Source organism: Heloderma suspectum, chromosome 4 (assembly GCF_057233095.1).
Source record: "Heloderma suspectum isolate Gila_16-S chromosome 4, 16-S_ref, whole genome shotgun sequence".
Taxonomy (NCBI): domain Eukaryota; kingdom Metazoa; phylum Chordata; class Lepidosauria; order Squamata; family Helodermatidae; genus Heloderma; species Heloderma suspectum.
Window position 1 is genome coordinate 290,505,975 of NC_139461.1, and position 17,516 is coordinate 290,523,490.

At 42.5% G+C, this 17,516-nt stretch overlaps 1 protein-coding gene across 1 annotated transcript in view; it reads left to right on the forward strand.

Annotated features, from left to right (window-relative positions):
* Positions 1–2,436, forward strand: part of TSHZ2 (teashirt zinc finger homeobox 2) — a 488,278-nt gene extending 485,842 nt beyond the window's left edge. Inside the window, exon 3 of the mRNA XM_084854168.1 lies at positions 744–2,436. The gene's annotated coding sequence lies outside the window, so the exon portion shown is untranslated. The remainder of the gene's footprint in view (positions 1–743) is intronic.
* Positions 2,437–17,516: the final 15,080 nt, after the last annotated feature.

The window sequence follows — 17,516 nt, forward strand, 5'->3', positions numbered from 1 at the left end:
ATTATGGTGGGAGCAATGGTACTGGGATAGGCAGCTGCGACCACCTATCCAGTGCAGGGCAGGAGAAGCACGGGGGGGGGGGGGATCGTCCCCTTTGTGCTTCAGCTGCCCTGCATTTACGGCTAGACAGCCAATTGTCTAGCCGCAGGAAGTCAGAGCATGGGAAGCGGTGGCCGGACAAGACACTGGATGTGTCATACCGGATTTCTGACTTCCCCACCCTGGCATGCCCCCAAGAATGCCCCGTTTTCACCACTTTGTGCTCCTCTTCCGAGCGCGGGGCCGTTCTGCGCTGCCTACAAGGCAGCATGGGAGGTGGTGAAGCTCGGTTTTCAGGGAACCGACCTCATAGTGCAGGCTCCAAGGTTGGTTCCCAGGAACTGACCTATCCTATCGCCTGACTAGCAGCCATAGGATGGCACCCTTATTGTTTTATACTGTTTAAATTGTTTTTATCTGTACGCCGCCCTGAGATCTTAATGATATAGGGCAGGATACAAATGTTTTAAATAAATATTTTGTGTAGATCAGTGACAAGAAATCCTAATTAAATCCATTTTAATTCCAGGTTGTAACACAAAAAAATGTGGAAAAGTCGAAGGGGGGTGAATACATACGCAAGGCACTGTATATCTAAAGAGATGCCAGCTCCATATATGGCTTTTTAAAATATGTGTATATATAACAAAGAACAGTTATTATGCTGTTGTTTGCATTGTTCTTTTTATTATTTCTGATTGCAGGACAAATGCCTTAACCCCCAGCTCTCCCACCCCGACTGCCCACCCTGAGCCCGCCTCTGCACGTTGCACCACTTCTGACATTGAACTCCCAACAACCCGGACTGAGAAGACTGCCAAAAGAATAATAAAAATCTCCAGCTATTCTTCTTCATCCTCACTAACAATTTGGTAATGAAGTATTGATTTCCACTCCCCCGCTTATGGACGATATTAGATTTTCATTGATAAACTGCATTGAGGGTGTCTGGTCTCCACTGCCCCTTTTTACTGTCACTAAAACAAAGTACCACTGAAGTCAGATAATGACTGAAAACATTGATGTACTTATTTTGTCAATTTGTAACACTCGACAGGGAAAAAAAAGTATAATTCTTCATAGTTTAATGTCCAAGCATGTTCCACAAGATGCAGTCACACTGGAAGCATTGCTTTTCATGGTAATGTCCGTTTCCTATTTATAACCCCTTTGGGATAGTTTGTCTAAAGGAAATGTTTCAACTCAGTGCAGCTATTACTGATGCACCTGGGTTGCCCAGTCAGTCATTGCACTAGGGATCAATACATCACTGTAAGTAGAAGAATTATTAAGTTAAAACAGATTCTGAGCCAAAAAAACTCGGAACAGTGTTAATCTTCCCAGCAAGTTGTTCAAATAGTTATGGTTAACCATGTTTCTGCCAAAGATTTGTTGAAAATGGATTGCTTTTCAGGTCTATTATTCATGTTGTCTTTTCCTTTCTTTTTTAATTTAAAAATCCCATGGCTCTGTACTTCGAGATGTATGCAACACAGTGTTTATTTCAAACAAACAAACAAAATCAAAAAAGATTGTGTTTTTTAACGTGTGTATGGAGAGCTAAAACAGTGAACAACAGTGCAACAGGGAACGTCTCACTTATTGTCAAGAGAATTATTCTTGTTCCTCAGTAACGTGAAGAAGACATCAGAACCACCATCTCTTGCTACCCACTTACAGGTTCCACGAAGTTGTCCGAAAGGAATTTCAAAAGGAGCTAAATTGTCTTGAAAGGGGGCACAAAGCTTTCTGTTTAAAAATGGTTGTTTTAACTTTTTCTTTCCCATTAAAACTTTTGAGGTCCCAATTTTAATTTGTGGAATATTCACGTTAATAATGAGATCTAATTAAGACATCCATTAAAAGCCCGTTAAAGTTAATTTAACGTAAAAATTCCAATAGAACTGTATTAGATTTTCTCCATTAAATTAACGTTATGGATTTTTAACGGATGTCTTAATTATATGTTATTATTAACAGGAATACTGTATTACACAGATTAAAATCAGGTTCTAAGTCAACTCAGAAAAGCATCCAAGACATTTTAATGGTGAAAATTTCCCACCACCAATACATTGTGTGTAGGGGTTAAATTCAGGCACAACCTTCTTTTCTCCAGCTAAGCATTTTCAATATAAGAATGCCAGCGTATAAGAGACAATCTGTCGGTACATTTAAAGAATGAGTTTCCTTTTCCTTAAAGGAGAAATAAGACTGTATCAAGTCGTAAATTGCTACTCAAAATATAAGTGAAATATGTAATGTAACCTAGGCACAAAACTGAAAATATTTTAGAAAAAGACAGAATTCTTAGAGGAATAAATACAGTACAAGGTAAGGCTAAAATAAAAACCTGGACAAATACACACAAAATGGTCAAATATGTCCAGCATTTCCAAGAAAAGAAAAATCCTACATCAGAATCATCTGAGAAATTCTGACACGATCCCTAAACTCAACATGGGCGTGGGGGGGGGGGGAATCCCCTTCTTATTTACCTCCTAGGGAAAGTGTTGCCCTTATGCCACATATAATAGCAAATTGCTTTTTTTATGGCATGCATAACCTAGATGGGAAAAAATATGGCGCTTGAGGGAAGGAGGGGAAAAGTAAATGAAGTTCCAGGAATGTCATTCTGAAGTAATGAGGCATGGACAGAAAATATACCCCTCACATCATCGGATTGAGATGGCAGTCGAAATAGCTTCATTGAAGTGTCAGCACTCATCCATCAATCAATCATCCACAAGGAAAAATAGCGACAGTACAACGGGGCAGCTTTTATGGGATTTACTCATGGGCATAGGGAATAGCAGCTCAAATGTAGTTCTGACATGAAAAGCAAGGTGCTGATATTATTTTTTATGATGGGAGGATCATAAAGTGAATTGAGAACAGTGAGGTCTGTCTTTGCTTAACCTATTCAACTGGAAACAAACGGAGCTCAACTGGAAATGAACAGAGCCTTCGGATGGGTTAAGATTGAAGCATGCATGCAATGCGGCAGGCCAGTGGCCATTGACAACAAAATTCTATTACAGCCAAATCGATGCATTAGCATGGGGTTCCTGTGAAGCTCTTGAATTGCACCAAGCCAAGTCTGGGATTATTAAATGAAGTTACGTAATGTGTAGTTCTGTACCCGGGTTGCAGGAGGGGAGGAGGGGAGGGGAAGCAGCGCGTTTCACTTTAGGGAAGATGCGGTATTAATTCCCAATGCAAAAGTCTCTCTCTCTCTCTCTCTCCCCCCCCCCCCCTTCTATAGAAGCAACTTTTGCAGACACAGATAGATTTTGCAAAGACTGTGGAGTCTGGTTTTGAACAACGTACCAGACACAGGTTTATTGTTGCTTAAAATTCCATGAACAGCTTATTGTGCAGAATAAGGGCCCAATTCAGTGGGAAGGTCTTATGCACAAGCACCCATTGAAACTGATGGGATTTGCCCAAGAACACTAGTAACAGCGTGCTGGTGTAGTGTAGTGGCTGAGAGACTGAGCACCAATCCGGATTCCCTGGTTCAAATATTGTCTCTGCCAATAGGCAGATCACTTGCTGGCCCTAGGTTAAATTGCTCTCACTCTGAGCCTCAGTCACCACATCCACAAAATGGGGATGATAATAATACTGATCTACCTTGCAGGTTTTTGTACAGATTACAGCAAGATAATATGTGTTAAGTGCTTTGAACACTCCAAAGCACTGTATGTTTTACTATTATTTATTACTAGTGTGCTCTTGTGCAGCTCTTGTTCATTTCAATGGCATGCATGAAAATAACTTCCTGCCGGATTATGTCCTAAATATGCAAATTGTCAATGTGTTTTATGATTTGACTTGATAAATTAAATCCTGTTCAGCATCAGCAGAACATTTTAACAAGAGCCTGCCTGATAAATGCACCAGATTCTGCCATTTGCAGCATGATCAATGCGGAAAGCCATTGACCTTGGGAAAAACTCCTATATTGCTTTCAGTGGGTGTGAACTTGTCTCAGCTAAAAGACTGAAATGAATCAGTGGAAACCAGATGGAGAATTCTCTGAAGTCAAGGGGGATCTTTTTAAACTTCTGCAAGCTTTGGGTCTACATTTTTTGAATAAATAAAACTTCTAGGAACGTGGAGGAGAGTCCCAGAAGATTTGCAGATTCTCCATAAGGAATTAGAGACCTTTTGGTAAACAACGGTATTTCAGATACTATGTTCACCTTCTACGCTGGACATCAATATGATATTCCATGATTATAACTAGATATAGTCTCTATGTATGCTGTACCATTTGGCAGCCTGAGAATGTCAACTTTTATTTTTAAATAAACACTAAGTTTCTAGTCCTGGTAGTGGCAGAAAACCTGGGAGCTGTGTCTAAGGGTGGCTTAGAAACAATGAAAACCCTATTCATATGTTCATATGCTATGACAGTGCTGTGGGAACTATTGCAGAGCCACTCCTTCCTGGGCTTCAGGGGCAAGGCAGAGCGGTGTAGTGGCCAGAATATTGGACTTAGAAGTAGGATCAGAGTTCAAATCCCCGCTAAGCAATAAAAGCTTACTGGGTGACCCTGCAGCCTAACCTACTTACAGGGATGTTGCAAGAATTAAAAGGGAGGAACTTTATGCTGCCCTAAGCTTTTGGGGGTGATTTTTATTGATGATAATCCTGTAAGAAGCCCTGGGCTGTGCAGGATGAGGACAGCTTGTGATTCTTCCCCCTGCCAGCATTCTGCAGAATTTAGTGGTGCAGCTGGGTAATTTCAGACCCTGGACTTAATGGTCATACACATTCCTAATGCAAATGTTTGCCAACCCTGATCCCCACCCCACCCCCGGCCAATATTTTGAGCAGGCGCAGTTGTGCATTTTAAGCTCACTTAAATCATAGCACCATCATGCCTACAAGAATAACATGGAGTTTGGTCCTGCCGCCCACATCACCTGCCTCTCTCTGGCTGGTCATCAGTGGAGGCCGGTGGCTCCAGTTTTGGAGGGGCAGTAATTCCATTCTGGGTTTTAGTTAGAACCAGCCAGACCTCTAAAGGTGCTATCCAAGGTGCTGCACCCTATCCCCAAAATGGTTTCAGCACCTTGGATAGCCTCTTTAGAGTTCTAGCTGGTGCGAACTAAAATCTGGAATGGAATCACTGCCCCTCCAAAACTAGAGCCACCAGCCTCCACTGGTGGTCATTCCCCCCTCCCCCCCCCCACCCCCGGTTGTGGGCCCTTTGGGTTCAAGGTACATCACTGGGAGGAGTTGCAACATGGTTCCTCCCAAGTGGCCCTGGGCTGCTGACAATACCCCAGTGGCACTACGGCAACTCCCAAACTCCCAGAATAACATGAGAAAGGGATCAAAGGGGTTTCGGGCAAGCCTGGCTAGGAGTTGGGGCATCTCCCAATCCCCTCCCCTCAACACACACCCATAAAAAGCAAATATCCCACGCTTCTTATATGTTCTCCTTCACATTCCTATTTCTTGTCATCGCTTCCTTCCCTGCTGCGCTGCTTGCGTTTTGCCGACACATTTCAAAATTCCCGTTGAACCCAGGTCTTTGAAAGAGCATAGACCCCATGAGAACGCCTACCATTTTCTTTTATGGGCATGAAATGCGAATGTGTCTGGCGCAAAGAAAAGAAAAAAAGAATCGGTGTGATGTGAAAGACACTCCAGAGAAGTGCCATGATATTATCATCGCTTTACCATGTATAGGGCTAAGAGGCTGAGCAAGCAACCAGGAGTTTAGATTTCACCTCTGCTATCAACACAGTATACTCTCTCAGCTTCAGCCAGCAATCAGCAGTATGTGGACAATGCTACTGACCTACCTTGCAGTCAAACTGCACATTATGTTAAATACATAGCATGCGGCTCCCTCGGTGCTTTTTCTTTACTCAAAAGAAAACTTTACTCAAAAGTAAAGAAAACATCCACAGCCCCCAGGACGCCCCGCGCATGGCAATTAGAGATAGAATCAGACGATATGCAGCACTCCAAAACAAAACAAATGACCACCAGTAGAACATCCAGTTTATAAATATATAAAGTTCATAAATGTATAGATTTAAACATTTAACATTTTATAGATTTAAAAATGTAAATAAATACAGCTCAGCTACTGATGAGGGCGGAAACCGGAACGTTTAGCTTAAAATACATTTTTTGAATACTCTTGTTGTTAGCCTGCCCATCTTTCATTTTACACACATACACACACACTCTCTAAGATGTGAAACATTTTGGTATAAAATACCAGCTTCAGTCATTAGAGATAGGAACAAAACTTCCCACTGGCACCATTGGGAGGTTTTTTACTATCTTGTAACTGCTACGAATTCAGTGGGCGGTTGCAGTTGAGGAGGGAAGGATTAAACTTCACCTCCCCACACGTCCAGATCGTTCCTATGTGCACTAACCTTTGAGTAAAGAAAAACATATAGGGAGCTGCATGCTAGGTATTTAACATAACATGCAGTTTGTCCCCAAGTATAAAAATCTCCCCTTGCTTCTTCCATTTGTTTCCTCTAATTAGCGTCCTCTAATTGTTTTCAGTTGTTTTACTGCGGTAAAATGAGGGTTATGTTGGTAGGCATAGTGTAGGCCCTACACTAGTGTCTATGCTTATGGGACCAATGGGAGGTTTTTTTAAATATTTCTAACTGCAGCAGGGGAGAGGGGGAAGACTCCACCCCATGCACTATGGTCCTGATCCAGATAGACCTGCCCACACTTACTTTTGGGTAAAAAAAAGAAAAACACATAGGGAACTGCAGGTCACATACTTAGACCCTTAGAGGCCCAGGGACACAGGAACCTGCCTTATATGAAGTCAGCTCATTGATCCATTGAGCTCAGTATAGTGTACACTGACCAGCAAACTCTCTTCAGTACTTTCTCGGCCCTATCTAGAGATGACTGGGATTGAACCTGACATCTTCTGCATGTGGAGCATTTGCTCTACCACTGAGCTTTGGTTCTTCCTTGAGTATGGCCTCGTGTAAAGACTGATAATGTATGTCATCTGCTTTGAACCCTCTAAAGTACTAAGTAAATGCTAAGTATTTTTATTAGTTATGTTTCAGGCCTGTACAAATTGAGTGCAGCTCGTCATAGACTTAGAGAGCAATCCTATATATAGCCCCTAGACAGACTGGGGTGGGGGGATACAATATTTTGGATTCCTGGATCCGAGGTCAGGGACAACGCCTTGACCCAGGAGTCTGAGCTCCCTGCCCCCTCCCCTGCCCCCTCCCCTGCCCTTTGCAGCTGGTGCAGAGATAACTGCGCCAGTGACCTTGAAAAGGACAGAAAGGGGCATGCCGGTGGGCGGGGAGGGGACTGGGGAAGTGGGGATATGAGCTATGTCCAGCCTTCCCCAGCCGCCCTCCCTCCCCCTTCTGGACGCCTCAGCTAAATGGGCAAAAAAGCCTGTCTAGCTAAAATACAGAGTGGGGGGAGTGGGGGAGGCAAAGATCGCCTCCATGCTTCTTCTGCTCTGCATAGGATCCCCACGGCCTCCGAGTTCAGAGGCTGACGGGGATCCCAGTAGGACTGCGCCCTTATAGCGGTCTGTTAACAACCCCTCTGTTTTTGCAGCCACGTCGACAATGTCCCTGGCATGCCATCATAGATGGCTGGTGGCTGACTGTGCTTGGTTTGGTGGCTCCCAAGAGGCACGAGGAACAAGAGCCATTCTGCCTGAAGCACTAGGCAGAGGTTGTAGAAAATCCAGACTTCAGACTGCAGGTGGGAGTTTATATTTTTAAGGCTCCCCCATGAAAAAAGAGCTCCCTTCATGTGGTAAACTAACACATCACAGAGCAGGCGATGCGAAATCTCTTTTCCCCCTGATGCTCTAGAAGCTTTTTATGTGGCAGAGCATTCCAAACTATGCCCCAAGCCCAACAGTCTAAGGATTCATTTACACAGGATGAGGGCCATGGGAAAGCCCTTAACCTACGTCAGCTTTTCACACATGCTTGGTCATGTTCAGAGGCACTGACCACATGTGTGCTAACACTTGTCATTTAGCCATTTGTATTCTAATGTTATCACATCAGTGATTCATGGCCCAGGTGCTGCATCGCTGATGTGCTACTGTTAACGTGCCAGTGGGCCGGCACACATGGTAAGTTCAGGAGCATGTGGAAAGCTTACATATGTGAGACCTTTCTCCATGGCCCATCTCCTAAGCAGTAGAGTGCAAAGTCCTTCTGCATAATCTGAAGAATCTTACACTCAAGAGAGAGAAACATCCCTCCATTTAATATGTCTTCAGGGTCAAACTGCACATTTTACTAATCGCATCCGTGTAGCTGAGGCTATTTTCCCTGACTCTCGGGTAGGCACACGCGGTGCTCCAGGAGAAAAGGCTTAAACTTTTTCCCTCACCTGTTTTTCTCTCTGAAATGCCACCTCCACACCTCTCCACACACAAGGGGGTTGGTTAAAATCATCATCATCATCATCTCCATTGGAATCATTGAGACCATGAGTGTTTACACAAGAGTAGGGAAAAACAGCACCCTTGGCTACACTTACACGATTAGTAGAACGTGTCATTTGGCCCTCAGAAGTGCTGGATCCAGGTCTGGAGGTGGTCCTTGGCAGAGATGCCCCCAGGGCCTCCTTACCTAAATAGCCCCCATCTCCTCCTGACTACTGGTGCTGCTGCCTATATGCTTGCCCTGTGCCTCTGGGCCCAATCCACACCACCGACCAGAGGGAGAGGGCAATGTGAGTTGAGGCTGCTCCTATTAGCTTCAGTCACTGATATTGGCAGCGCCTCCCCTTCCTGGGGCATGGGCATAGTAAACATTTGTTTGAACGTTCAAACACTACAGAATGGTGATATCATAGTTGTGCTTCTCTTAAGATACCTTCAAAATACAGGAGTGAGCCACAGAGGGCTTCTACTGTCTGGGACGTGCTGGAACATTCCCACAAAATGTCTCCATGCCAGCTAATCACTGCATGATGGCTAGTTAGGCTCAGCACTTTTGAATCCACCTTCAGCAAAACAACAAAGGAAGAACCCTGGAGTTTGTTTTGTTTTATTTATTTAGGGCACGATCCTATGCATGTTGAGACAGAGAAAAGGCCTACAACTCCCAGCATGCCCCAGCCACCCATGCTGGCTGGGGCATGCTGGGAATTGTAGGCCTTTTCTCTGTCTAAACATGCATAGGATTGCACACTTATTTAATCAATTTCTAGGCCGCTTCACTATATCTAAAAAAGAGACTTCAATGCCATTTACAACATAAAAATTAAAGGTGCAATACAAAACATCCACAGTCACAACATATACAAACAGAAAATACGAAAAATCTTAGATAAAAACATTTGAAAACTTTTTTAAAATCCTCAATTAAAACATTTAAAATCAGACAACTAACAATCAACAAATAGGGCAACACAATCAGTCCGGCCTAAAATATGCCACAGTTGCCTTTCTTCAATTGCTTAATACAAGAAATATAGATAGACTCAACTCTGAAAGTGAATCCCTTGAAAAGCTGTCTACGAATCAGAATACTACATTTCTAAACCCTGATAATTTTGCCTGCGTCACTCTCCTTTGGGAACATTTTAGGTACACATTTGAATTAAGTGGCCTTGTTTTAAAACAATAGGTTTTTAAAAATTAAAACAAAATATTGCCTCCCTCTCGCTCCTTTTCTTTCTTTGTATGAATCTGGATGAACTGATAGTTTATCTGTCATCTAAATCAGGTAACAGAGAAAAGAAATCATTGCATCTTTTCTCTGTTGCCTCTGCTCAATATTATCATCCTGACTTTTATTCCTATTGGAGATCATCAAAACATTAATTAAAAAAACTGGTGATCAAACAGCCGAATATTTATGATTTGCATCCCTGCTTATTAACAAGTGGCATATTGATACACCATATATCCAAGCTGTTTACTCTCTCACACTGCAATAAAGCAGAAGGAATTGTCACCATCACCTACAGCTTGGAAAGATTTACTTGGAAACATGATCTCTTTCTCTCTCTCTCTCTTTCTCCCCCCCCTAACTCTCTCTCTTTCTCTCTCCCTTTTTCTTTTCTTTTTTACTGTCACTGTATAAAATAAAATGATGGGAAAGGGATGTCTTAGATTATGCCTTTCCCCCATATTATCCATCTTTTCAATGTCCACACTGACCAACTGACTGTGGACAGAAAGCTATTGTAGCTACATTGGGGCAAACATCTTGGCCCCTGTCCCAATTATGTTTAGTTCATTGTGCCAAAGTCAGCTGATCTACATAACCAGCCCCTGATAATTGATACAACCTCCTGCATATGCTCTAGTCTAAAATAAAAATTCTAGGAGAGTTGGGGCAAAGACAGATATAACATCTGTAGAGCAAGCAGTGTGGCTGATACCCTTACAACACTGAATCCAAACGTAGCTTTTCCTCTCCAGGTTCAAGCTCTGAAAGCAAAAACACTTGTAGCAAAAGGTGGCTGTGGGTTGTGCAGATTGGCTAGCACCCATTACATCAAAACACCTCCCTTCATACTCATGGCAGCAGTTTGGAACAGCTGCTTTAAAATGTTTGCACTTTATGTGTTTTTTTTTAGGCTGAATACATAAATGGGTACACTTGCATGTGGTGCTTTTTATCAATCCCTGTGGAAAATGGCTTTCCTGAAGCATGGGGAAAGATTCAAGGCTGATGGCTCACCCAGCATTCAATTTGTGAGAATGAATGTCTACTGGGACAAAGGTGGACTCATCCCACAGGTAAAGAATCCCCGGTGGCATCGCTTTAAATATTACACCTGCCTTCACCCACATATTCTGTACTACGGAACACAGCATTCTGCAACATAAATTAAGTAAAGGTGCATTTATTTATGTATTTTAAATGTTTCTATCCCACTTTTCTGTCAGAATGACACGCAAAGTGGTTCACAACAGTACAAACCACATAGTGCAACCATGAAACAAAGCTCAAAACATAAACAAGAACCCAAAATGTCATAAAAGCAGATAAATCAGCTTGCCTAAGCTCCGGAAAGCCTTTTCCCCTGCTCTTTGAAAGTCAAGGAGTGATGGAGCCAGGTGGGTTTCCTTACAGAAGGCTCTCCACAGCCTAAGTGCCAGAACAGTTCCAGGATTGTGGGAATGCTCAGCACTAAGCTCCCTCCTACACGAGTAGACTCCCTTCAGTGGGCTTATCTAGCAGTGGTGCACCTCTGATTGGCCCAATGCAGCCAGGATTTCAATTATCCCACAATGCCCTGACTTAGCATTGCTTGAGGGCAGTCTGGGAAATTAAAATGGCCCCAGAAGAAATTAAAGGAAGGCCTAGGCACCACAACTGAAAAGGCCATGTTCCTTACGGTAGGTGGGTTTTGTTTTAATATTTCAAGAGTTGCAGAGGCTGAATGTTCAATTGACGCCCACCTTTCTCACTGCACCCTGTATCTATGTTGTTCCCCCTCCCGCACACACCTCAGTTGGTATGCACTGACTGTCCGTGTTGATGTGCCCCTCTCTGTGTCAGGCCCAGGACAACTGCCACATTCCCCCCCCCCCCAGGGCATGTGGGGTAATGCAGAGCAGGCCCTCAGATGTAAATCTGGGTTCTAGGGTAGGTGTTCAAATGGGAAGAGGTGGCCCTTGAGGTATCATCATTGTCATTTAATATATATGCTGCTTTTCCACAAAAAGTGCCCGAAGCAGCTAACGACACAACAGCAATACAAAAACAAGGAAGTACACCAATACATCAATTACAATAGTGCATCATTACAATAATAAACAACCCAGTTCGTTTCACCAATACTAGCAATATAACATTTCAAATTAATTACAGAATCAACCATTACAACACCATATCATTTATTATTATGTATCAATAATGCGTAAGCCAGAGCTAATACACTGGTCCTAGATGTTTTTTAGGGCTTTAAAAGTTAAAAAACAACACCACACATTTTGAGTTCAGCCAAGAAAAAAACTTGAAACCAAAGAAAGTGAAATAACATATCTAGTTTTTTGCATAGTTTATTATGGTTTTATGCTTAGTCACAGGGCTTGTTCTCAAAAAAGAAAACGAAACCAGGGATGGCGAATGCATGGCCCTCTAGACATTCATGGATTGCTACTCTAGATGTTGCTGGATTGCAATTCCCACTAGCCCTAGTCAGTATAGCCAATAGTGAGGGCTGATGGGCGTTGCAGTCCAGCAACATTTGGAGCGGCGCACTTTCCCCATCCCTGCGACATTTACTGCAACATCTGAACAATGCATCTCTCTCTCTCTCTCTCTATTTTTTCCCCTCTCTATCCTCAGGATGTTAAATTCTATCCCCAGCACCAATTTCTACACTTGCATGCTGCTACTGCAAAATATACAAAGCCCTGCTTACGTGACATTGTATTCATTACTTTAAATGTGTGTTCAAGATTAACTCATTTTGTTTCCTTTGAAATCTAAAAGGATATTAAAAGACATTCTGAAAATCAATAAGTTACATATTAATGCCTCCCCAAAAGCATTTACAGGAGAACACTGTTAGTCAAACATATTTCGAACAATATAAACGAAGGAGAGCTATATCTTTTTTCTTTATTACTTAACAATAAATAAAGCACCATATGTACTAGGATATAAATACACTAAGCAGAATTAGACTTTTACAGCAAATGTTAATTTCACCTTCCCACACAAATGGATAAAAAAAAATCCATCTACAAGAAAAATGTATACATAACTAAAGTCATTTTTAAAAGCCTGCTTTAAAACTTATTTCTCTTCTTTAGAACAGAAGAGTAAAAATGCATGTGATTCATCGATATAAGGACATTTGCATATTATGACACATGAAGTTGACTATTTGCATTTTAGCATACTAATAAACCTTTTTGAATTTTAACCTCTACTGCCATTAAATAATTTTTGTCTGACCTCTTAATTTCCCAGACTTGTGAAAGTTTCAGTAGATAAAAAGACTGGGGGAGAAACCTTAAAAGCTGTAATTTTCTGACATCCGGTGAACTGACATTAAATAAAAATCCAGAAGAATGAGTTAAATGATCATCAACTTTATTTTTAGAATTCTTTGAGAGAATTTTTTTTCCAAGACTACAATAAATCAAGACATTAATATCTGCAAAAAGCAGAGTGAAATCTCAAGGATCTTGAGCTAGCACTATATGTCTCGAGGTATAGCTTTCTTAATTACAAAACAAGGTCACTATTTTTTATTTTTTTTTTTGAAACTTAAAGAGTACTAGGAGAGATGGACCACAACTCATTAGTAGAGCACAGGCTTTGCATCCAGAAGATCCCAGATTGCATCTCTACTTAAAAGAATCAGGTAGCAAGCAATGGGAAAGACCCTTGTGCGAGACTCTGCGAGCTGCTGCCCGACGACAATGCAAGGCTAGATGGACCAATGGCAAGTAAAAAACAGCTTCATATATAGCCCACTATAAAGTCTAGGAGCTCCTAGATTACAGGATGCAACATTAGCAATGTTTGTAAAGCAGGGCCTATGTTGAGCATTACTGGTTGATTCTGGTTACTGTATCACAGCTATGATGTCTAGGGCTCATAGGCAACTGTGCAGACCTGAGTGCTTTCTCATTTTCAACAGAACTGGGGAAAACCTAGTGATGGGTTTCCCCCTTGAAGTCCCTGGACATGTACCGGACAAGCTGGATTGGGGTCATGTTTAGACAAGAGCCTCCCTAATCGGAGGGGAAAGGGGGATAAAAATGATATAAATACATGTACGTATTAGATTAGTGTCGACCAATGGTAAAAACCCATATCTCCTTATGCTTTTTAAAAGCTAAATGTCCTTATGACCAAGAACATCAAGGTCTACAGGCCATGTTGCCGCTTGGATTACTTATAATTTCTCTCTCCCCAAAGCCACTCCCATCTCTCCTTCTGCCCACCTGCCCTCAACCAATGCTTCTACCCGGCTCTCACTGTTTAGCCTGCAATCCTTTCATATGTAGCTCAGAGCAGGTAGGATGGAGAAATATAATCTTCCATTCATTGGGCCTACGAGTAGATTTCTTATTTCTGTTGATCTGCTCAGCAACTGAACTTGGCCTCTGTGAAGGAGCTTCAGAATCACCACTTGGGCACCACAACATACACACAGAAATGAGCAGCCCAGACCTCAAACTCCAGTTTTAGATCCAATAGAGTGAAAATGAAACAGGATTTCCTTCAGTTTAAAATATGTTTATGGGAAAGTGCTAGGCTTGTCAATGTAGAGTGAAATACCTAAATGAAATGAAATCAATGAGATTATTCCAAAGCAAATGGCTGAGGCCAGAATCAGACATCCCATGCCAAACATTGGACTCCAAGCCAGTTTCGCTGCCTACAGTAAATGTAGGATACTGTATTTGGAGGGAAGCAGTGGCATGGTACTTCCCCTGCTTGGTGCTTCCCCATGGACTTTCCTTCTAGTATTGGACCCAGCAAGAGAAAAAGAAAAGGAAACCAGCTAGAGAGGAAGGCTTATGAGGAATTAATAGCAGGTGGGGAAAGGGTTAAGCACTCGTGCCTGCTTCTTACTGGCAAATGCTCCCTTGTGTTCACACTACCAGCAGGATTGGGAATCCTGTGTTGGCTGCATAACAGTAAGTTCAGCCTGAGACCCTGCACTTCTATCCAAAATATTTGCACCAGATTATTTTCCTTTAGACATGGAATATTGCTAGGAACATGCACGCGCGCGTGCACACACTCACACACATACTTGTTAAACCCTGGGAACAATGATGCTGAAAGGGTGGCACTTTATTTTTACATCAGAATTTTGAAAATGAAATATCCAACGGTTTGAGGTTTAAACCAAACAAAAACATACAATCGGTTTTGGCCCTTTTTTCTTGAAGCCCAGGGAAAAAGAGAGATAGGAGATTTAATGTGAAAATCAAATGTCTTTTTCAGTTCAAACCTACTAAAGCTTGTGGGAGTTTTACACCCGGGTTTCTGGTTCCTGTAGTGTTAGATTTCATCAGTGGCAGCCAGTGAACCGGTTCACTGACTGACACACAAAGCCACTGAGGAGTTGTTGATGGAGTAGAACAGTGTGTATCCTTAGTAGAAACTTTTGGACAACAGTGGCAGAAGCAGGAGACGGTTCAGACAGCATAGTGCAAGTACTAGCAGCCCACACTTATGTCAGTGCTCCATGCTCATCTGTGGGCTGCTAGCCACTCAGCTGCTGCATACACACATGTGCTTTGAGTCGTTTCCTAATGTTTGCTGGTAAGGACATATGTTTCCCTCTCCCCTTGATCATCCAACAGTGGCAGGGGATGCTTACCTGTACTGCTCCCCCACTTCCAGCAAGGGATTTCATTGTAGCCTGCACTCCTTTTCTTCTTCTTCTTGTCTTCTTCTTATTATTATTATTATTATTATTATTAATTTACTTAATTTCTATACTGCCCAATAGCCGAAGCTCTCTGGGTAGTTCACAACAATTCACAAGATAAAATACAGCATAAACATTTAAGAACAATTGAAACAGCTAAAAACAATTTCAATACAATACTAGACCTGTTCAAACAGCTGGCGCCAAAAAGATGACGGTGTTGGTGCCAGGCAGGCCTCAGTAGGGAAATCACTGCACAGTCAGGGGGCCACCACTGAGAGGGCCCTCTCCCTTGTTGCCATCTTCCGAGCCTCACACCTTGCATAGCTCCTTTAGAGTTCTAACCGGTTCTGACTGAAACCCAGAGAAGATTCACTGTCCGATCGACATCTGCGCCACCAGCCTCCAGTGCCCCTAGCTCTCCTTTTAAATGTTGATGCATTCTTTAAAATTTGTATTTATGAAGAGTGCATAGTAAATGTCTCCCCAGAATGGAATCATAATGCTTCCTGCACCATGCCCTGTCCAGTCCATTCTTATTAAAGTACTTCCTATTAGTGAAGTTGATTTCCAACTGGTCCTGCTGTAGAATAATCAACCTATACCACAGGCTTATCTAGGCTTGGGAAATGCAAACTAGCATTTGTAATGGAGTTCTGCATGGGGAAAACAGGTTATGTAGTACCCCTAGTCCTGCTTCTTCCTGAGTTCTTAATTGAGCAATGTGTATTTTGTTAAGTGGAGATGACCAAAAACAAACAAAAGACACCTCCAGAAAATCCCAGTAAAAATCCACCCCCCCAAAGGGCAATTGTTTCACTACTCAGGATGAGAGGGGGGGGGAGGCAATCCCCTTCCCCACCTCCAAATATCTATCCTTATAAATACCATCATAACATGGTAACTTAATTAGGGATCTGTGGAATCAAGTTCCAGAGCAGAGGCTTGCTGAGCCAAGAAGCTGCTGCTTGGTTAGATTACTGCCATGAAAAACCTATGTGGAAATGTTTTCACTCGCTAAATGATCCATATTATAGGGTGGGAGTTACTTATTGATAGACTTCTATATTATCTACAGTGCATCCATATAAAATGGTAGCTGAAGTATAAATGCTTTGTCCTATATCACGGATGTCTAGCTGATGGTCCATAGCCCAAACCCAGCCCACAGCAATGTTTTTCTTTTGTTCCACAGGGGCCCTAGCAAATGTTAATTGAAGTGGGACATATAGGTATATGTCTCCCACATTTTCCTTGTAAGGAACAGATTTCTCTCTGTCCCCTCCCCCAAAATAAACATGGTATGAAAGAGATTCCACACTTCTCTTTGGGGGTTCTATTGTATCGAGTGCCCTGTGCCATGCCTGAACATATACACTCCATAGCTGTGTGAAGCCCTTACCACACAAAACCTGCCCCCCCATGAAAAGGGAGGGGGAGTGGTGAGGCAAAATTTCCAGCACACAGAGTACCGACAGTGCTGTTCAGATGTTTTGGACTACAACTCCCAGCATCTCTAACCACTGGCTATGCTGGCTAAGGCTGTTGGGACTTGTAGTCCAACACATCTGGAGAGCCTGAGGTTGCAGGAGGCTTGTCTGGAGAACTGAGATGCCTCTGAGAACAAGAGAAGTTGACCATCCTTACCCAGGAGCAAACAAATCTCCATGATACTCTTTAGGATTTACAGTGTGGCATTTGGTTTTCTACTGCAATATAGTCGCAAATGATGACAAGGTGTAGCATTTTCATTCTGCACTGAGTTCTTAACCCTCACATAACCTCTGGGACAATATAGGCTTCTGTCAAGCAAGTCGGTATCACTCCTGAATTTCTTCTTTTGTTTTATTCCCCACCCACCCCACACATTTTTCTTCCCTGCCTTGAATATCTCACAGCATGATTCATAAAGATCCTTTCCTGTTTAAAACAGCAGAATCTTGCAGGCAAGCCCAGTAAAAATGGTCAGCTTTCTAACTCAATACTTTCTGTCGGCATGTTCTTAGCAGCATCTTCAGGACATTTTTTAATGACTTCTCAGTGGTTGGTTATAGATCAGCTATGAAGAGTGAATTCTCAGAAGTGCATTCGTCTTTGATCGGGTGTGCGAGCCT